This window comes from Rhinolophus sinicus, linkage group LG07 (assembly GCF_036562045.2).
Source record: "Rhinolophus sinicus isolate RSC01 linkage group LG07, ASM3656204v1, whole genome shotgun sequence".
NCBI lineage: Eukaryota > Metazoa > Chordata > Mammalia > Chiroptera > Rhinolophidae > Rhinolophus > Rhinolophus sinicus.
In genome coordinates this window covers 58,557,712-58,574,161 of record NC_133757.1, presented here as the reverse complement: position 1 = coordinate 58,574,161, position 16,450 = coordinate 58,557,712, and positions in this window count along the sequence as shown.

Here is a 16,450-nt window from a genome sequence, read left to right as displayed (position 1 = left end):
AACATCATCATCATCGTCATCAATCATTTTTATTATTGTAATCATTACTATTGCTATTTAGCCCTGAAATTAGCACTGGAAAGAGGTCATTGTAAGTGATAACCAGTCCAAGAGGTGTGTGGAAATGCCAGGAATCTGAAATGAGCAAATTTGAACCACTTCTTTTATAACAGTTAGACCGTAAAGATATACCTCGGAATGTGAGATATCTGAAGGCAGAGCACACTTGGCGGTGGGCATATAGAGGCCTGCGTTCTCATCCCAGATCGGTAATAAAGTGTGTGCATGTTCTACAAATCTTGAATTCCTCCTTTGGCAAGCAGACCAAGGTTATATGAAGGCCTGGATGTCAGATTGAAGTTAGTTTGTATCTTGCTCTACTCTTGACTTAAACTTTCTAATACTCAACTTTTCTCATCTGTCAAATGTAGTCAATGATAGCATTGTTGGGAGACATGAATGAAGCAAAACATGTGAAAGTGTTTAGCACCCACTTGACATATTGCATAGAAAATGCTTTACAGGTGTTAGTTCTTGGTTTTATTAAACTGATAAAGTATGGATAAGTGATCCTGAATATTCTGTGAGGATCTGATTTACAGTCTCATTGAAAATACTTTGTATGTGTCTATCTCATAGGTAAGAATTAACTTGCAATCAGATAAATTAAGACATAATATTCTCTTGAGATTTAGAACTGAAGTTTCTTAAAATATTTCATCAGTAAATATGATAAAGGCGAACAGGAAGCAAAACAGATTCTTGCCTGTTGATTTTCTTAAGATTTCTAGTGTGAGAAAGCTGCACGGGGTGGCTTTTGGGAGCCTGATGTATCGGAGAGGACTTCTGGTTTAGTGCTTTTGAGCTAGGTTGCTGTTTACATCTATTGTGCTGTGTTCCTATTTCCATAACCCTACGCAAGTAATCTGGTTACTCTGAGCCTCTGCTTTCTCATTGGAAATAATACCTGTTTCTTAGGAATTATGGTGATAAATAAATTAGGTAACTGAATGCTGAGCCCTGATGCAATACAGTCTTGTAAATATATAAAAATATTCTTGGACTAAGTCAAAATTATTAGGAAGTGGGAGATGGGAAGTAACATATAAGAAGCATCCTTATGACAAACAGGTTGAGAATCAGAGGTGGGAAGGTGGTAAGACAAACTCCAGAAAATGAAGCTATACTGTCACTCCATGATTTTCTAGTTAGTTCTTAATCTCACTGAATTTCTTTTCCCAACAACAAAACGATTTCATCTTTGGTTTTCATAATAGATTTTGTGTTAAATTTTGTTTTTTCAAATAAGGCAGGGGCTATAGACTGAATGGTTGTGTCCCCCAAATTCATATATTGAAATTTTATCCCCAATGAGATGGTATTTGGAGGTGGAGCCTTTGGGAGGTGATTAGGTTATGGGGCTGGAGCCCTCAGGATGGGATTGGTGCCCTTATAAAAGAGATGCCAGAGGGCTCCTTTGCTGCTTCCACCATGTGAGGACACAGCAAGAAGATGGGTATCTATGAAGCAGGAAGTGGGTTCTCGCCAGGCACCAAATCCACTGGTGCCTTGATCTTGGACTTCCTAGTTTCTAGAACTGAGAAATAAATTGCTCTTAGTCATAAACCAGCAAGTCTATGGTATTCTGTTATAGCATCCTGAACAGATTAAAACAGGAGGTTGTTAGTTTTTTTTGTTTTATTTTGTTTTTTAATTCCTCTGGCCCTTTTTTCGTAATTTATAAACAAGCAAATTTAACTCAATATTACTTTGGGTAATTTTTGGGATCAGAATGTGGGAAGGTTGTAGAGAGACAAGCGTTCTGGCTGTGTCTAAATTGAATTCCTAGCAAAAATATGTGTTTCCCAACAGGGACTCAAGCTCTCACCATGAAGACCTGGAGGGCAGAACTGAGCATTTTCGATTTCAGACACATTTACAACATGTCCTGTGAGCCATGAGGACATCTGAAACCATGACACAAGCACAGACACAGCCCTGTGCATTTCTGTTTCCCACAGAAACCTGCAGACTCAGATGCCTAATTCTGATCACCCAGAGAAATCACAGACCTGGTGGTAGGGCTGCTTGGGGGGGAAATGTGGGGAACTTGACCTCTATCCTTTCCCTGGGCAAAACCCTACAAGATGCCCAGTATTCCAGAGGGTGGTGTGATGTTTTGATCATAGAAGCTCATGGGGTACCAGACCTGAATCAGCCATTAAACAGCCATGGGACCTTGGAGACTCTATTCGTCTTTCCTGAACCCCACTTCCGACATCTAGAAAACAGATTATTTACACATGGCATTGTTATTAAGTGAATTATAAGCTGTAACGGTTTATAGATGCTAGTTATTATTTTTAAACAGCACAATTAGTAGAGTGGGTTATGTAAAAGAGGGATATTTGTTGGTTTTCTGTTGTTTGTTGGTTGTTGTGGATGGAGTGTGAGTGTGGGTGTAGGGAACTAGATGAGAGGTCAGAGCTCTGGCTGTATGGGGCTATATGTGACAGAAAAGCGAGATCTGGCCTGGCTTCCCAAGGAGCACTAGAGTGTGGGGCGTTGAGGGAGGGCTCAAAGGAACAGGTGTGTGATGGATGCTGATTTTACACACGCTCCCTGTGGGCCTGCAAAGTGTCTGTATTATTATCATAGATGCCATGGGGAATGGATGGCAGAAAACAGACATGATCTGTTTTTAAGTTACAGATATACCTAAGGGTACTAGGAACAAGACTGAAAGAGACAAAAAAGCAAGCTGGAACTCAAACAAGTATATATGGACAGGAAAAAGGAAATGGCATGGTGATAAGGTGTTAAATTAGAAGGAATTTGTAAGATTATTAGTCCTAATCTTTTCATGGTGCAGAGAAGATGGGAACTTAGACTGAAGAGGGACAGTTTCACAGCATCTTGCTTAATATGGGGAGATATGTAAAGCTGTAATACACACACACACACACGCACGCAGACACACTACTTTACACTATTAAGTCTTCACAATGCTGCTTTACATGTTGTTGGTTTTTACAAGCAGGATCAGTGGTACTGATATTACTGAGAGGAGGGTCCCCCAAGCCAAACTATACCATGAGCTGACACACTTCCAGAGACTCTCAGGAACCCAGGATGGGAAAAAGAAGGAGGATGACGCTGAGTTATAGCTGCTGTTCCTCAAGGGGCGGCATGGGTTAAAAAAAGAAAAAAAGTAAAAAACAGCCTTAGTGCTTAACAGGCTGTTCAGAACCATAAAGTATCAAGGGTGTGTTATGATTCCTTTGGGTAAAACATGTTTCTATTCCATAGTTGAAATAAGATGTGAAGCACACGTTCTTTTTACTCAGGCTGCATGTTTTGGGATTCTTTTTGATGGAGCTACTAATAAATACAATCAAGTGGTTAAAGCTGCCTCCATCCCAGCCTTTAAGAACCACAACTAGAGATACAATTGCAAGCAGCAAAGAAATAAGTAAGATTTGGTGTTCTGTGTTATTGCAGCCTCAAGGTGAGGCATCAAAAGAAAGGTTGAAACATCAATTTCAGTGCTTCCTAACTTATGTAGCCTTAAGCTCAGCTTCCCAGTATATAAAATAGAGATGATAATTCATTATCTTATTTGAAATCCTATAACATGTATTATTTATGTATCATTGTGCAAGAAACATTTTAATTAATACTGACTGGAATATTCAGACAGACTTTAAGTTGGAGGTTGAATGTGAACATTGAAGATGGTTTAGAACTTGGCTATAAAGAGGGTACAGTTGATAGTTGGTTTGAGTGGAAGAGCAAAAGCAACAATGTACAAGGTGACGCAATGGTGCTGTATTAAATGCAGCATGTTTGGAGCATACTGTTTAATTGATTTCAAGACTACTTTGTCTTTTTTAGATTAGAGAAATAGTAACTTTTCTTTCCAGCAGTATGATAAAGTAGATATCTTGGCAGATCCTTCTAATGAAAACAGTTAAAAATACTGGGTTAAAAAAAAAATGCATTGTTGCATAAATTAAAAAAAAAAAAAAAAGTAAGAAAGAAAGAAAAGAAATCCTAGAGGCATTTGTCAAAGTGGGAACCCACAGCAATAACAATAAGTCTTTTACATATAAGTCATTTGCTGAATCTTAGTGACCTTGAATTTGATTTTTGTGAGCTGATGGTCCAGGGTGCAAGGTTAAACAAGCAAACAGACAATCTCAAATGGGGGTCGAGTAGGAGGGCCCATACAATGTTGTCAGGGCATACTAGAAATAAGTCAGCTGCCCCTGTACCACCAAAGACTCAGGAATAGGTATACTTAAACACAAATATTCTTACTATGTTTAAATAATAAAGAAAGAATTTATGTCGAAGTCTTTGGTGCTGGATACAGCGGGAAATACTTCCCTCTGGGAGTAGGTAAACCATAAGGACTGATTTAGACTGCCTGGATAAAACCATAGACTGAGACTGAGACATAGACTATTAAAACCATAGACTGAGAATTTAGGTAGAAGTGGTTCTGAGTCAGTGTTGTCCCCAGGAGCCTGAAGAAGCAAATGTAAATACTCTTGGAAGTAATCCACCTTCATCCAACACCTCAAAGAGTTCCCACAAGCAAATTTTTTAGGATATAGGAGATTATAATTGGAAGACAAATTAAAAAAGAGAAAAAAAAGAAAAGAAAATTAGACAAAGCAGAATAAGTGAAAGTGAGAAAAAGTAACCGTGGACTCACACACTCAAAGTCTTCAGGAGTAGCTGTACTTTGACACAATGTTCTCGCTATGTTTAAATAACTTGGAGTAAAGACTATAGTTGAGTAGCAAAAGACTATGAAAATGAAAAATGACATTTTAAAAATAACAAGCACAACTCTTGGAAATAACATTTAAATTTTGAAAAGAATAATATGAAATAGCAGATTAGTAAAACTGCAAACAGAATTATAGAATTGGAAAGAGCTATAAAGAATTATTTAGAAGGCAACACAGAGAGACAGTGTTGACTGGAACATTATACTGAAATTTCTAACAATGCTAAACAAAGATCAAATCATAAAATATTAAATTATATATATGTTAAAGTTATGTAATCACTAAAATTACTTATTTCCCAAAATAATTCACTTATTCAACATTTATTAACTCTCAGTCAAAATGTACTAGGATTTGGTAGTACAAAAATGGGCAAAAAAATCCCCCAAAACACCTAGATTGTATAATATTGTGAAAAATTGACATATAATAATAAGTACACTGTTAGAACACTTAAAATTGATGGGAAAAATATTTTTCAACAATGAAATCTATTAACAGCCTTTGGTGGGTTATAGTGCAAACAGAAGTATGGCCTTAGTAAACCAGATATTGTGAGAATTTCCTAAAAGACAGTAGGAAGATAAGATTTTATTGATGCAAGAAAAAATAACCTATAACAAACTGAGGAAAGAATTAGATTAAAAAAGCGGATAGGGAGGCAAAGTTTCCCTAGCTAAGAAATGGAGGAATCACAGAGAACAGGAGGAATTATGGAACCACTCAGGGATAAGCGGTTGCAATACCATACATGATTTCCAGGCTACTTGATCCGTTGTCTCTATGGTGCTTTGTGCAAAGCCCTGGGTCTCGGAGTATCTGTACCAGACAATGAAGGGCGTGGGGGTGGGGCTGGGGGTAGGGGAGCTGAGAGTCAGAGTAGTTTCCTGGAAGGCTGGAAGTTGCAAGTGGTATTGTCCTCACTGCTCACTGAAAAGTAGATATTTCTGTACTGCTGAAAACTGCCTTTTACTTCTTTCTTATGGTTGCTAAAGGAGGATGGCAATCCTAAATTATAGCATTCACACACATGCTGCAGGGGATCTATTATAATAAGCAAATATGAGAACCCACACACAGACCAGACAATACCTGAGAAAACTGATATAATTAAAAAGAGGCAAGCAGATTTAATATAATAATGAAAAGGAGACTTTCAAAAAGTATAAAGTTTAAACAATAACATTGTGTCTTAAAATATATCTATCTTGTCATAAATGTGTTAAAATAGTGACCTTCTAAAGAAAAACTGTAGTTGTAAACATTACAAAATCAATAGTTATCACTGAAGAGCAAATCATTAAAACAGAAATAACAATTGAGAAATTCTTCTAAAATAAAGAATAAAAAAAAGAAAGATCTGTAAACTTTTAATAAAAAATTGAGAAATATATGAATTCCAGAAGGAAAGACTAGAGAACATACAAGAAGGAAATACTTAAAAAATTAGAATGTTTTATAGATTGAAATATATATGTCTTTATGTTGACCAGCCTCTCTGAGTGACAAGCAGGATGAAGAAAGATATTATCTCAGGCATACAAACAAAAACAGGCATGCACACACAAACACATATATACATATACACATACACATATACACATTTGAATATATAAAGACACATATATACTGATAAACATAGATATACGGAAACACAAACACACTTATCCTCATATGTACACATATGGCAGATACAATACAAAAATGATGATAAGCATGCACATACAAATATACAAACAAAATATTCATAAGCAAACACACACAGATACACATCACACACACACATATCCATAGCATGCACATTTGTATGTACGTATAAACATATCTATTCCCAACACATCCATACACACATATATACAAACATGCACACTGGGGGTGTCAAAAAATGTATACACGTGACTTGCGTTCATCTTTTGCTATCGGTATATATTGAGTATTATAATTTTAATACAGTTTTTTCCTTTCTTAAAATGTGTATACTTTTTTTGACACCTCTGTGTGTGTGTGTGTGTCTGTGTGTGTGTGTGTCTGTGTGTGTATGTAAAATCCTGAATTGATAAAAAAGAAATGCATTTAAATGCATGTTAATATTATAGAAAAATTACTGGATAAAAATAAAAATATTATCAACAGCTGCCTATGTTCTGTGAGATTGGAAATTATTTTCTAAATGATTTTTCCATATTTTCCAAAATTTTATTTAGAAGTAAATATTTTGAGATGTTATATAATAAATATATTTCTTTAATAGAATGATTTGGTCAACCTCACTCTTTTTAAAAATTATTTATTTACTTTTTTCAGTTATAGTTAACATTTAATATTAATTTATATGAGTTTCAAGTGTACAGCATAGTGGTTAGACATTTATATAATTTATGCAGTGATTCCCCCTCCCATTAGTCCAGTACCTACCAGGCACTATACATACTTGTTGCAATATTATTGACTATATTCTCTATGTTGTACTTTATATCCCCATGACAATTTCTAACTATCAATTTGTGTTTCACAATCCCTTTACTTTTTTCACCCAGCTCCCCAATCCCCTTCCCTCTGAAAACCATCAGTTTGTTCTCTGTATCTATCTATGAGCTTGTTTCTCTTTTATTTGTTTGCTCATTTTGTTATTTAGATTCCACATATAAGTGAAATAATATGGTATTTGTCTTTCTCTGTCTGACTTATTTCACGTAGCATAACACCCTCTAGGTCCAACCATGTTGTTGCAAATGGTATGATTTCATTCTTTTTTATGGCTGAGTAATATTCTGTTGTATATATGTACCACTTCTTTATCCAATCGTCTATCAATGGACATTTGGGATTGCTTCCATATTTGGTTATTATAAATAGTGCTGCAGTGAACATAGGGTATGCATATATCTTTTTGAATGATTGTTTTGGATTTTTTCGAATAAATACCCAGGGGTGGAATTCCTGGGTCATAAGGTAGTTTTATTTTTAACTTTTTGAGGAACATCCAAATCATTTTCTGTAGTGGATTCACCAATTTGCAATCCCACCAATAGTGTACAAGAGTTCTTTTTTCTCCACATTTTCCCAAACACTTGTTCTTTGTTGATTAATTGATGATTGCCATCCTGACAAGTGTGAGGTGATATGTCATTATGGTTTTAATTTCCATTTCTCTGATGATTAGTGGTGACCTTAAACTTCTTTTCATATGTCTATTGGCCATGTGTATGTTCTCTTTGGAGAAATGTCTATTCAGGTCATCTGCCCATTTTTCAATTGGATTGTTTGTTTTTTTTGGTGTTGATTTGTATGTGTTCTTTATAAATTTTGGATATTAACCCCTTATCAGATGTCTCATTCTCCCATTTAGTAGACTGTCTTTTTATTTTGTTGATGGTTTCATTTGCTGTACAAAAACTTTTTAGTTTGATGTAATCCCATTTGTTGATTTGTTGTTGTTTTTTCATTGTCCAAGAAGATAAATAACAACAACAACAACAACAATAATAATAAAAACACTAAGAGCAATGTCAGAAAGTTTGCTGCCTATGTTTTCTTTTAGGAGTTTTGTGGTTTGGGGACTTATATTGAAGTATTTAATTCATTTTGAGTTTGTTTTGTATATGGTTTAAGAAGGTAGTCCAGTTTCATTTTTTTGTATGTATTTGTCCAGTTTTCTGAACACTATTTATTGAATAGACTGTCTTTACTTCACTGTATGTTCTTGGTCATTTGTCATAGATTAAATAACCGTACAGGTGTAGGTTTAATTCTCAGCTCTCTCTTCTGTTCCATTGATCTATGTGTCTGTATTTATGCCAGTATCATGCTGTTTTGATTACTATAGTCTTGTAATATAGTTTGATATCATGTAGCACAATACCTCCAATTTTGTTCCTCTTTCTCAAGATTGCTGTGTCTCTTCAGGGTCTTTTGTGGTTCCACATAAATTTTAAGATTATTTGTTTGAGTTCTGTGTAAAATGCCATTGGTGTTTTGATAGGGATTGCATTGAATCAATAGATTGCTTAGCATAGTATGGACATTTTAGTGATGGTAATCCTTCCTATTCATGAACACAGTATATGCGTCCATTTATTTGTATCTTCTTTAATTTCTTTCCTCAGTGTCTTCAGAAAACTTTCTTTGAAGTTTTCCTACTGCAGGTCATTCACCTCCTTGGTTAAAATAATTCCTAGTTTTGTTTTGTTTTGTTTTTGGTGCAATTATAAATCCAATCGTTTTCTTAATTTCTCTGTTAAAGTTCACTACAATGATTTTATTACTGTAGGTCTCTCCCTTTATGTCAGTCAATATTTGCTTTAGATATTTAGGTGTTCCTATGTTGGGTATATAAATGTTTACTAGGATTATATCCTCTTGTTGAAGTGATCCATTTATCATTATATAATGTCCCTTTTTGTCTCTTATTATAACCTTTATTTTCAAGTCTAGTTTTGTCTGATATAACTATTGTTGCCCCAGCTTTTTTTTTGTTTTATTTTGTTTCTATTCACATGAAATATCTTTTTCCATCCTTTACTTTCAGTCTGTGTGTGTCTTTTGTAGATGGCAAAGTGGATCTCTTGTAGATTGCATATGTATGCGTCTTGTTTTCTTATCTATTCAGCTACCTTATGTCCTTTTTTCCTAAAATTTTTACTGTATTTATTGGGGTGACTTTGATTAGTAAAGTTATATAGATTTCAAATGCACATTGCTATAATATATCATCTATACATTGCATTGTGTGCTCACCACCCAGAGTCACTTCTCTTTCCATCACCATATACTCGATCCCCTTTTCCCTGTACTACCACCCACCCTCCCCACTTCCCTTCTGGTACCCACTAAACTATTTTCTGTGTATATGAGTTTTTGTTTGTTTGTCTTGTTTATTTGTTGCTTTCAGTTTTATATCCCACATATGTGTGAAATCATATGGTTCTCCACTTTTTCTGTTTAACTTATTTTCCTTAGCACGATAATCTCAAGATCCATTCATGTTGTTGCAAATGGCAGTATTTCATCTTTTCTTATGGGCAAGTAGGATTCCACTGTGTATATATATACCACATCTTCAATATCCAATCATCTATTGACCAATACTTTGGTTGTTTCCATGTCTTGGCCACTGTGAATAATGCTGCAATGAACATAGGGGTGCATATCTCTTTACCAGTAAATGTTTTCCGATTTTTTGGAGTAGATACGCAGGAGAGGGGTTGCTGGGTCATATGGTATTTCTATTTTTAATTTTTTGAGGAACCTCCATACCGTTTTTCATAGTGGCTGTACCAATTTACCTTCCCACCAGCAGTGTACAAGCGTTCCTTTTTCTCCACAACCTTTCTAACACTTATTAATTGTTGTCTTGATGATAGTCATTCTTTTTTTATTATTATTTTCTAAGTGCTATTGACTTACTTTTTTAAATTGAAGTGTATTGGGGTGAAAATTGTTAGTAAAGTTACATAGGTTTCAGGTGTACAATTCTAACAGATGTGAGGTGGTATCTCATTGTGGCTTTGATTTGCATTTCCATAATAGCTAATGAAGTTGAACCTTTTTTTCATATATCTGTTAACCATTTGTTTGACTTCTTGCAGAAGTGTCTGTTTGGATCCTCTGCTCATGTTTTAATTAGATTGTTCATTTTTTTGTTGTTGAGTTGTATAAGTTTTTATTATTTTGGATATTAACCCCTTATCGGAGGTGTTTGCAAATATCTTCTCCATTCCATTGGTTGCCTATTTATTTTGTTTACGGTTTCTTTTGCCATGCAGAAGCTTTTTAGTTTGATATAGTATCATTCATTTATTTTTTGCTTATACATCCCTTGCCTTTGAGGTCCAATTCATAAAATCCTCTCTGAACCCAAGTTCCGTAAGTTTAGTACCTATGTTTTCTTCTATGCATTTTATTGTTTCAGGTCTTATATTCAGGTCTTTCACCTATTTTGAGTTAATTTTGGTACACGGTGAAGGATAGCAGTCTAGTTTCATTCTTTTGTCCATGGCTTTCCAATAATTTTTGACAAAGAAGCCAAAAACACACAGCGGAGAAAAGAAATATTTCAATAAAAGGTGCTGGAAAATTGGATATCTATGTCTTTTGATTGGAGCATTTAATCCATTTACATTTAAAGTGATTATTGATAGACACACAGTTATTTTCTTTTTATTATTCATTACCTTTATATTCTTCCCCCAACCTTTCTTCTTAAAGAAGTCCATTTAATATTCCTTGTAATACTGGTTTGGTGGTGATGAACCTCTTTAGCTTGTTCTTGTCTTGAAGTTCTTTATCTGTCCTTTAATTTTAAATGATAGCTTTTCTGGGTAGAGCAGTCTTTGTTGTAGGTTTTTGCTTTTCATCACTTTGAATATTTTGTGTCAGTCCCTTTTTGCCTGCAAAGTTTCTGTTGAGAAATAAGCTGATGATTTTATGGGAGCTCCCTTGTAGTAGCTCGTTGCCTTTCTCTTGCTGCTTTCAGAATTCTCTCTTTGTCTTTAACCTTTGCCATTTTTATTATAATGTGTCTTGATGTGGGCCTGGTTGGGTTCATCTTGTTTGGGACTTTCTGTGCTTCCTAGGCTTGTATATCTATTTCCTTCACCAGGTAAGGAAAATTTTCATTCATTATTTACTCAAATAGGTTCTCAATCCCTTTCTTTCTCTCTTCTCCTACTGGAATCCCTATGATGCAAATGTTGTTATGCTTGTTGTTGTTCCAAGTTCTCTTAAACTATCCTTATTTTTTAAAGTTCTTTTGCTGTTCTGATTGGTGTCTTCCAAATCACTGATTTGATCTTCTGCTTCATCTAGTCTGTTTGTCATTCTTTCTGGTGCATTCTTAATTTCAGTTATTGCATTCTTCATTTGTAACTGGTTCTTTTTTATGGTTTCTATGTCCTTTTTTAATGCTTACTATCTCTTTATTGAAGTTCTCACTGAGTTAATCTATTTTCCCCCTAAGTTCATCAGGTATCCTTATAACCATTGTTTTAAACTCTGTCTGGTAGGTTGCTTGCTCCTTTTCATTTAGTCTTTTTTTCTGGAGTATTTCCTTGTTTTTTCATTATGCACATATTTCTTTGTTTCCTCATTTTGACTCATCTCTGTGTTTGTTTCTGTGTATTAGGTAGATCTGCTACATCTCCAGTCTTGGCCAGATGGACTTATGTAGTAGGTGTCTTGTGGGGTCCTGGCACAGTCTCCCTGGTCACCTGAGCCAGGTGCTCCAAGAATGTTCCTTGTTTGGGTTGTGTGTGTCCTCAGGTTATAGTGGAACTTTGATTGTTATTGGCACATCAGTGGGTGGGATTTACCCTCAGGCTGATTGGCTGTGGGGTTTGGCCTTGTCCATAGCTTACAGGCTACTGTGGGGATAGGGGGGTCTTACCTCGTAGAGCAGGATTCACCTTAGTGTGATTTGGTGTCTTTTGAAACCACTCTTTTTGTGTGCTTCTTGTAAGGCTAATCAGGTGTTTCTCTACTTTCATGTGAGCTGACCTCTGGGTATATTGATTCTGGGGCCTCTTAGTAGGGACTCTGGTGCAGCTCCAGGTCAGACATTGCTTGTGACTGGGTGGTGATTACTTAGCAGGAGCTATAAAGTGACCTTCTGTTGGTTTCTTCCTGTGCTGGACCTGGAGACACATGGGAAAGGCCACACTGCAAACTAAAGCCCCCTGCCACCAGTACCAGGCCTGGGGTAGCTCCACAAGAAACCCAGGACAACCAAGGCTGGCTGTAGCCTGCTGGCTCCCATAAGGCTAAACCACTGATACAGCCTCCTGGGATACAAGAGTTGGGTGAGGCAGGATCTCAAGGATTCACCAGGGTGGGGGGAGTGGTATTCACCAAGTTAATGTAGATTCTGGTTTGGCCCCAATGCTGAGGTAGAGCTACTCAGTAAAAGTCTCAGAGCAAACCAAGGCCAAGTGCCACCCACCTGGGGCTCATGGACCCCTGAGAGTTGTCCTAAAAAGAGTGCATCATGGGCCAGGGCTGGCTGCTAGCCACAAAAATGCCTCCAGTGACACATAAGTTAGGTGTGGTGGGGTCCCAGGGAGTCAGCAGGGTTGAACAAGCAGAGTGCACGAGGCCAATGCAGATTCAAATTTGACCATGTTGTGGAGTGCTCAGCACAGGAAAGACGGTACCCACCTGCCAGCTACATGAGAGGAGGGGTCTACATAGGGAAAATAGCGACTGTCCCTCCAGACCTCATGCTAAGCCACACAACTCCGTCTTTCCCTGTATGTCTCTGACGCCTTCTGATTTACCGTCCTTCCACCAGATCCAGGGTGAGTGCCTGAGAATGAGTGAAACTGTGTGCGGGCCATTTAAGAGGATGTCTTGGTTTCACACAGCCTTCTGTCTCAGGAGGAAGATCGGAAACCCCACTGTTGTTCACAACCAGATGTTGCGGGGGCTTCTCTTCCTGGCACCCATACTCTTGGTTGGGCGCCTGATGTGGGGCCAGGGTCCCTTGTTCCTCTGGGGGGCTCTTCCACGGCCGAGATAGTCCTCCTAATTTTCAACCACCACACGCAGGTGTGGAGCTGGCCCCTTTCATGCCTCCACCCCTCCTACAAGTCTCAACATGGCTTTTTAAAAATATCCTTAGTTATAGGACTTCTGTTCAGCTAGTCTTCATATGGTTCTCCAGGTTGATTGTTCTATAATTTAGTTGTAATTTTAATGTGGTCATGGGAGGTGGCAAGCACAGTGTTTATCTTCTCTGCTATCTTAGATCTCTACTGGGCATCTTAATCTCCTTATTTCTTAACATGGCCCTTTGCTTTCTACTTTCTTATGAATATAATTACACAAAACTACCTTCTATGGACTCTACATTCTTTGACTTTTTCTTTAGTCTCTTTGAACATTTTCTGTGAAAGGAAATAAATTTCTCTTTTAAATTTTTCTTTTTTATCTGTTAGCGTATAAGCTCAACTGTTTAAAAAAATGAAGCTCAAGGATTAGTTGCAGATAGTTGAAATCATCTGCAATTTTGGACTTTATGTTAAAACTATTTTTGACTACATTACTTGTAATTCAACTAGAGGATTGGGTTAAATGTCTCAAAATTTGTATCAGTTATCTGCAGAAGAATCCAAGGGAGGGGATCTTTAGAGAGAAAGGAGGTCAGAATAAAAAGGGGAACTGAGTGTCTATACTGTCCCAGCAGGGTGATGTCTCTGCACACTTCAGCTCACTTAATTTAAATGATAAAGAGACCTGGCTGAGTGGTGTGTAAAGAAATGGAGTTTAGTTTATATCTGTTTGTTTAACTTTGAGGCTGCTCTAAAAACTCTTCAGGGAATTGTTATTTAACTTTAGAAAACTACTTTCTGTGTTCATTTACAAAACCCAAGTGCATTTTGAGAGAAAATCAATTTTAAAATGTGTTTTCCTAGTTAAATGAAACTTGAGTTCTGTAAACAGTGGCTCAGCACCCCCAGGATAATAAAGCCTTGGGCTTGTTGGTGTTTATTTTAGGGAAGGAAATTGGCCTAAGTAATTACCAGTTTCCTCTGAGCCTCAGTGACCCCTTAGAGGGGCTGGCATGTCAATCTCCTACACATATGTTAACTTGCCAAAGCCAGGGAGCAGCGTGGTGTCTAAATGGCTGTGCCAGTGTTTTAATATCTTAGCGGTAAGCTTAAAATAAGATTTAAAAGTGTATGCCACTGTCTTGGGACCTGATTATGTCCTGTTTTCAGGTCCCAAGACAGTGGCATACACTTTTTAAAAAGACAGTATATTTTGTGCTTTGTAAAGTGTTAATTAAAATGGGGAAAAATAAAAGTGTATGCCACTTCCTATCAATCTCTTGGTGACTACTGAGTGGCCGTGTGTTCTTTTCTTGGGGTGGGGAGGGCAGTCAATGTGGAGAAGGGAAGTTCTGAAAACTTTCCAGGCTTAGCACAAAAGAGCATGCTGATTATTTAGTTGTGTTTATCATGAGTGTAGTATACAGGGGCTCTGGCATAGAAGCATTTATTCTCACCAGCACTGTGACCTTGGGTAAGGCATTTGCCTTCTCCTGCCACAATTTCCTCATGTCTAAAAACCCTGCCTCACAAGGTTCCTGGACAGATTAAATGAGATAATACATGTAAACCCATTTTGTATGAGAGTTGTTCACTCAATAAGCATACTTTTTCACTTTGTTTAATTGATTTATTTTAAGTGATTTTCTATATATAGTACTGTAGATCTGGTTATGATTTAGCTGTTTACTTCCAAGTCTGGCATAGGATAATAGAAAAAAATACTCACATTTTTTCCTAATATCCAGAAATTGTTCTTGGGATAAAAATTCAAAGGATGCTATTGACCTTAGGACAAAGGAATACTCATCCATGATCCATGCTAACAGTTATATTAATGAATGTGGAATTGACATTTCTAGATCTGTAATATAAGCTGTTGTGCACAGATAATTACTAGCAGAAATCTCGACATTGGTAAATAATTTCTAACACATGACCAGATACACAGACAGTTTTGGATCTTTAAATGGAGACCCAGCTCCCTCTGTAGAGCCAGGAGACACAACCTCCCAGCCATTCCCATCAACAGTCAGGATGAAGTAATCAGCTTTCTGGAATTGGGATGGATGTCACTTTCAGAGAAATTTACCCATTGAGAGTGGGAAAAAATATCTAAGAACTGTCAAAAAGGGTTTAAAGAACATAGAATTGGGGATTAGACAGAACTAATTTTGAATCTTTCACTTCTGGCCACATGACATTGGGAGAAACATTGAGTACCCCGGGGCTTTAGTTTCTGATCTGTAAAGTGGAGCTGATAATAACTATGTTTTAGGGTCACTTGGGGATTATAGTAATGTATGTAAAGCATTTTGACACAATGGCTGGCACACACTTGGTGTTCACATGTTCACAGAATGGAGAAATACAACTTTATGGGTCTTAGGTGCTAGAACATTTAGTAATCTTTTTTCATTTTTATTTTTTTCTAAATGTGAGTTTCATGTTGAATATTATCATTCTTTGGGACAAACTTTTCATGCTGAAATTTCATTACGTATGTAAATCTGAGGTTTTTTTCCTACTTCCCAATAGGATTAGTACTTTGCCAAATCACTAATTACTGAATTAACGAAAACAGCTGGTTTAAATCAAATCATTGACAGAAGTTAAGGTGAGGAATAGCAATGTCAGAGCGGCATTGATTTGAACAACAGACAGGCGTGCCGTATTTAACCCTCAAGCTCAGATCACACCATTAGGAAATCCACCACTGATGCTAATTGGAAGGAGAAAATCAAATAATCCATTTGCTGAGTGGAAAAAAGTAGATCAGCATTATTGGAGAATGATCCCCTTCAAATGAATTGTGTAACACAGTTTATAGTCTATGAAGCCTAAAGCTCAAGGTCTTTAAGAGGTGAACGGTTACTCTCAAACAATCAAGTTGGGCAGGTACCCAACTGTCGTGCAGGGCGGCCTGCGGGGTCTCTGGTCCCGCTCCCCTCATAATGCAGGATATGGTGAGGCCAAAAAGGAACACCCACGGAGCCGTAGGTAGGGGAGTCATACCACTATATTCTCTCTGGCGGCACTATACTCTCAGTGGAGGCTGGATCCACACTGTCCGCAAACCGCCATCCACACTCGCCAGCCCAGCCGCCA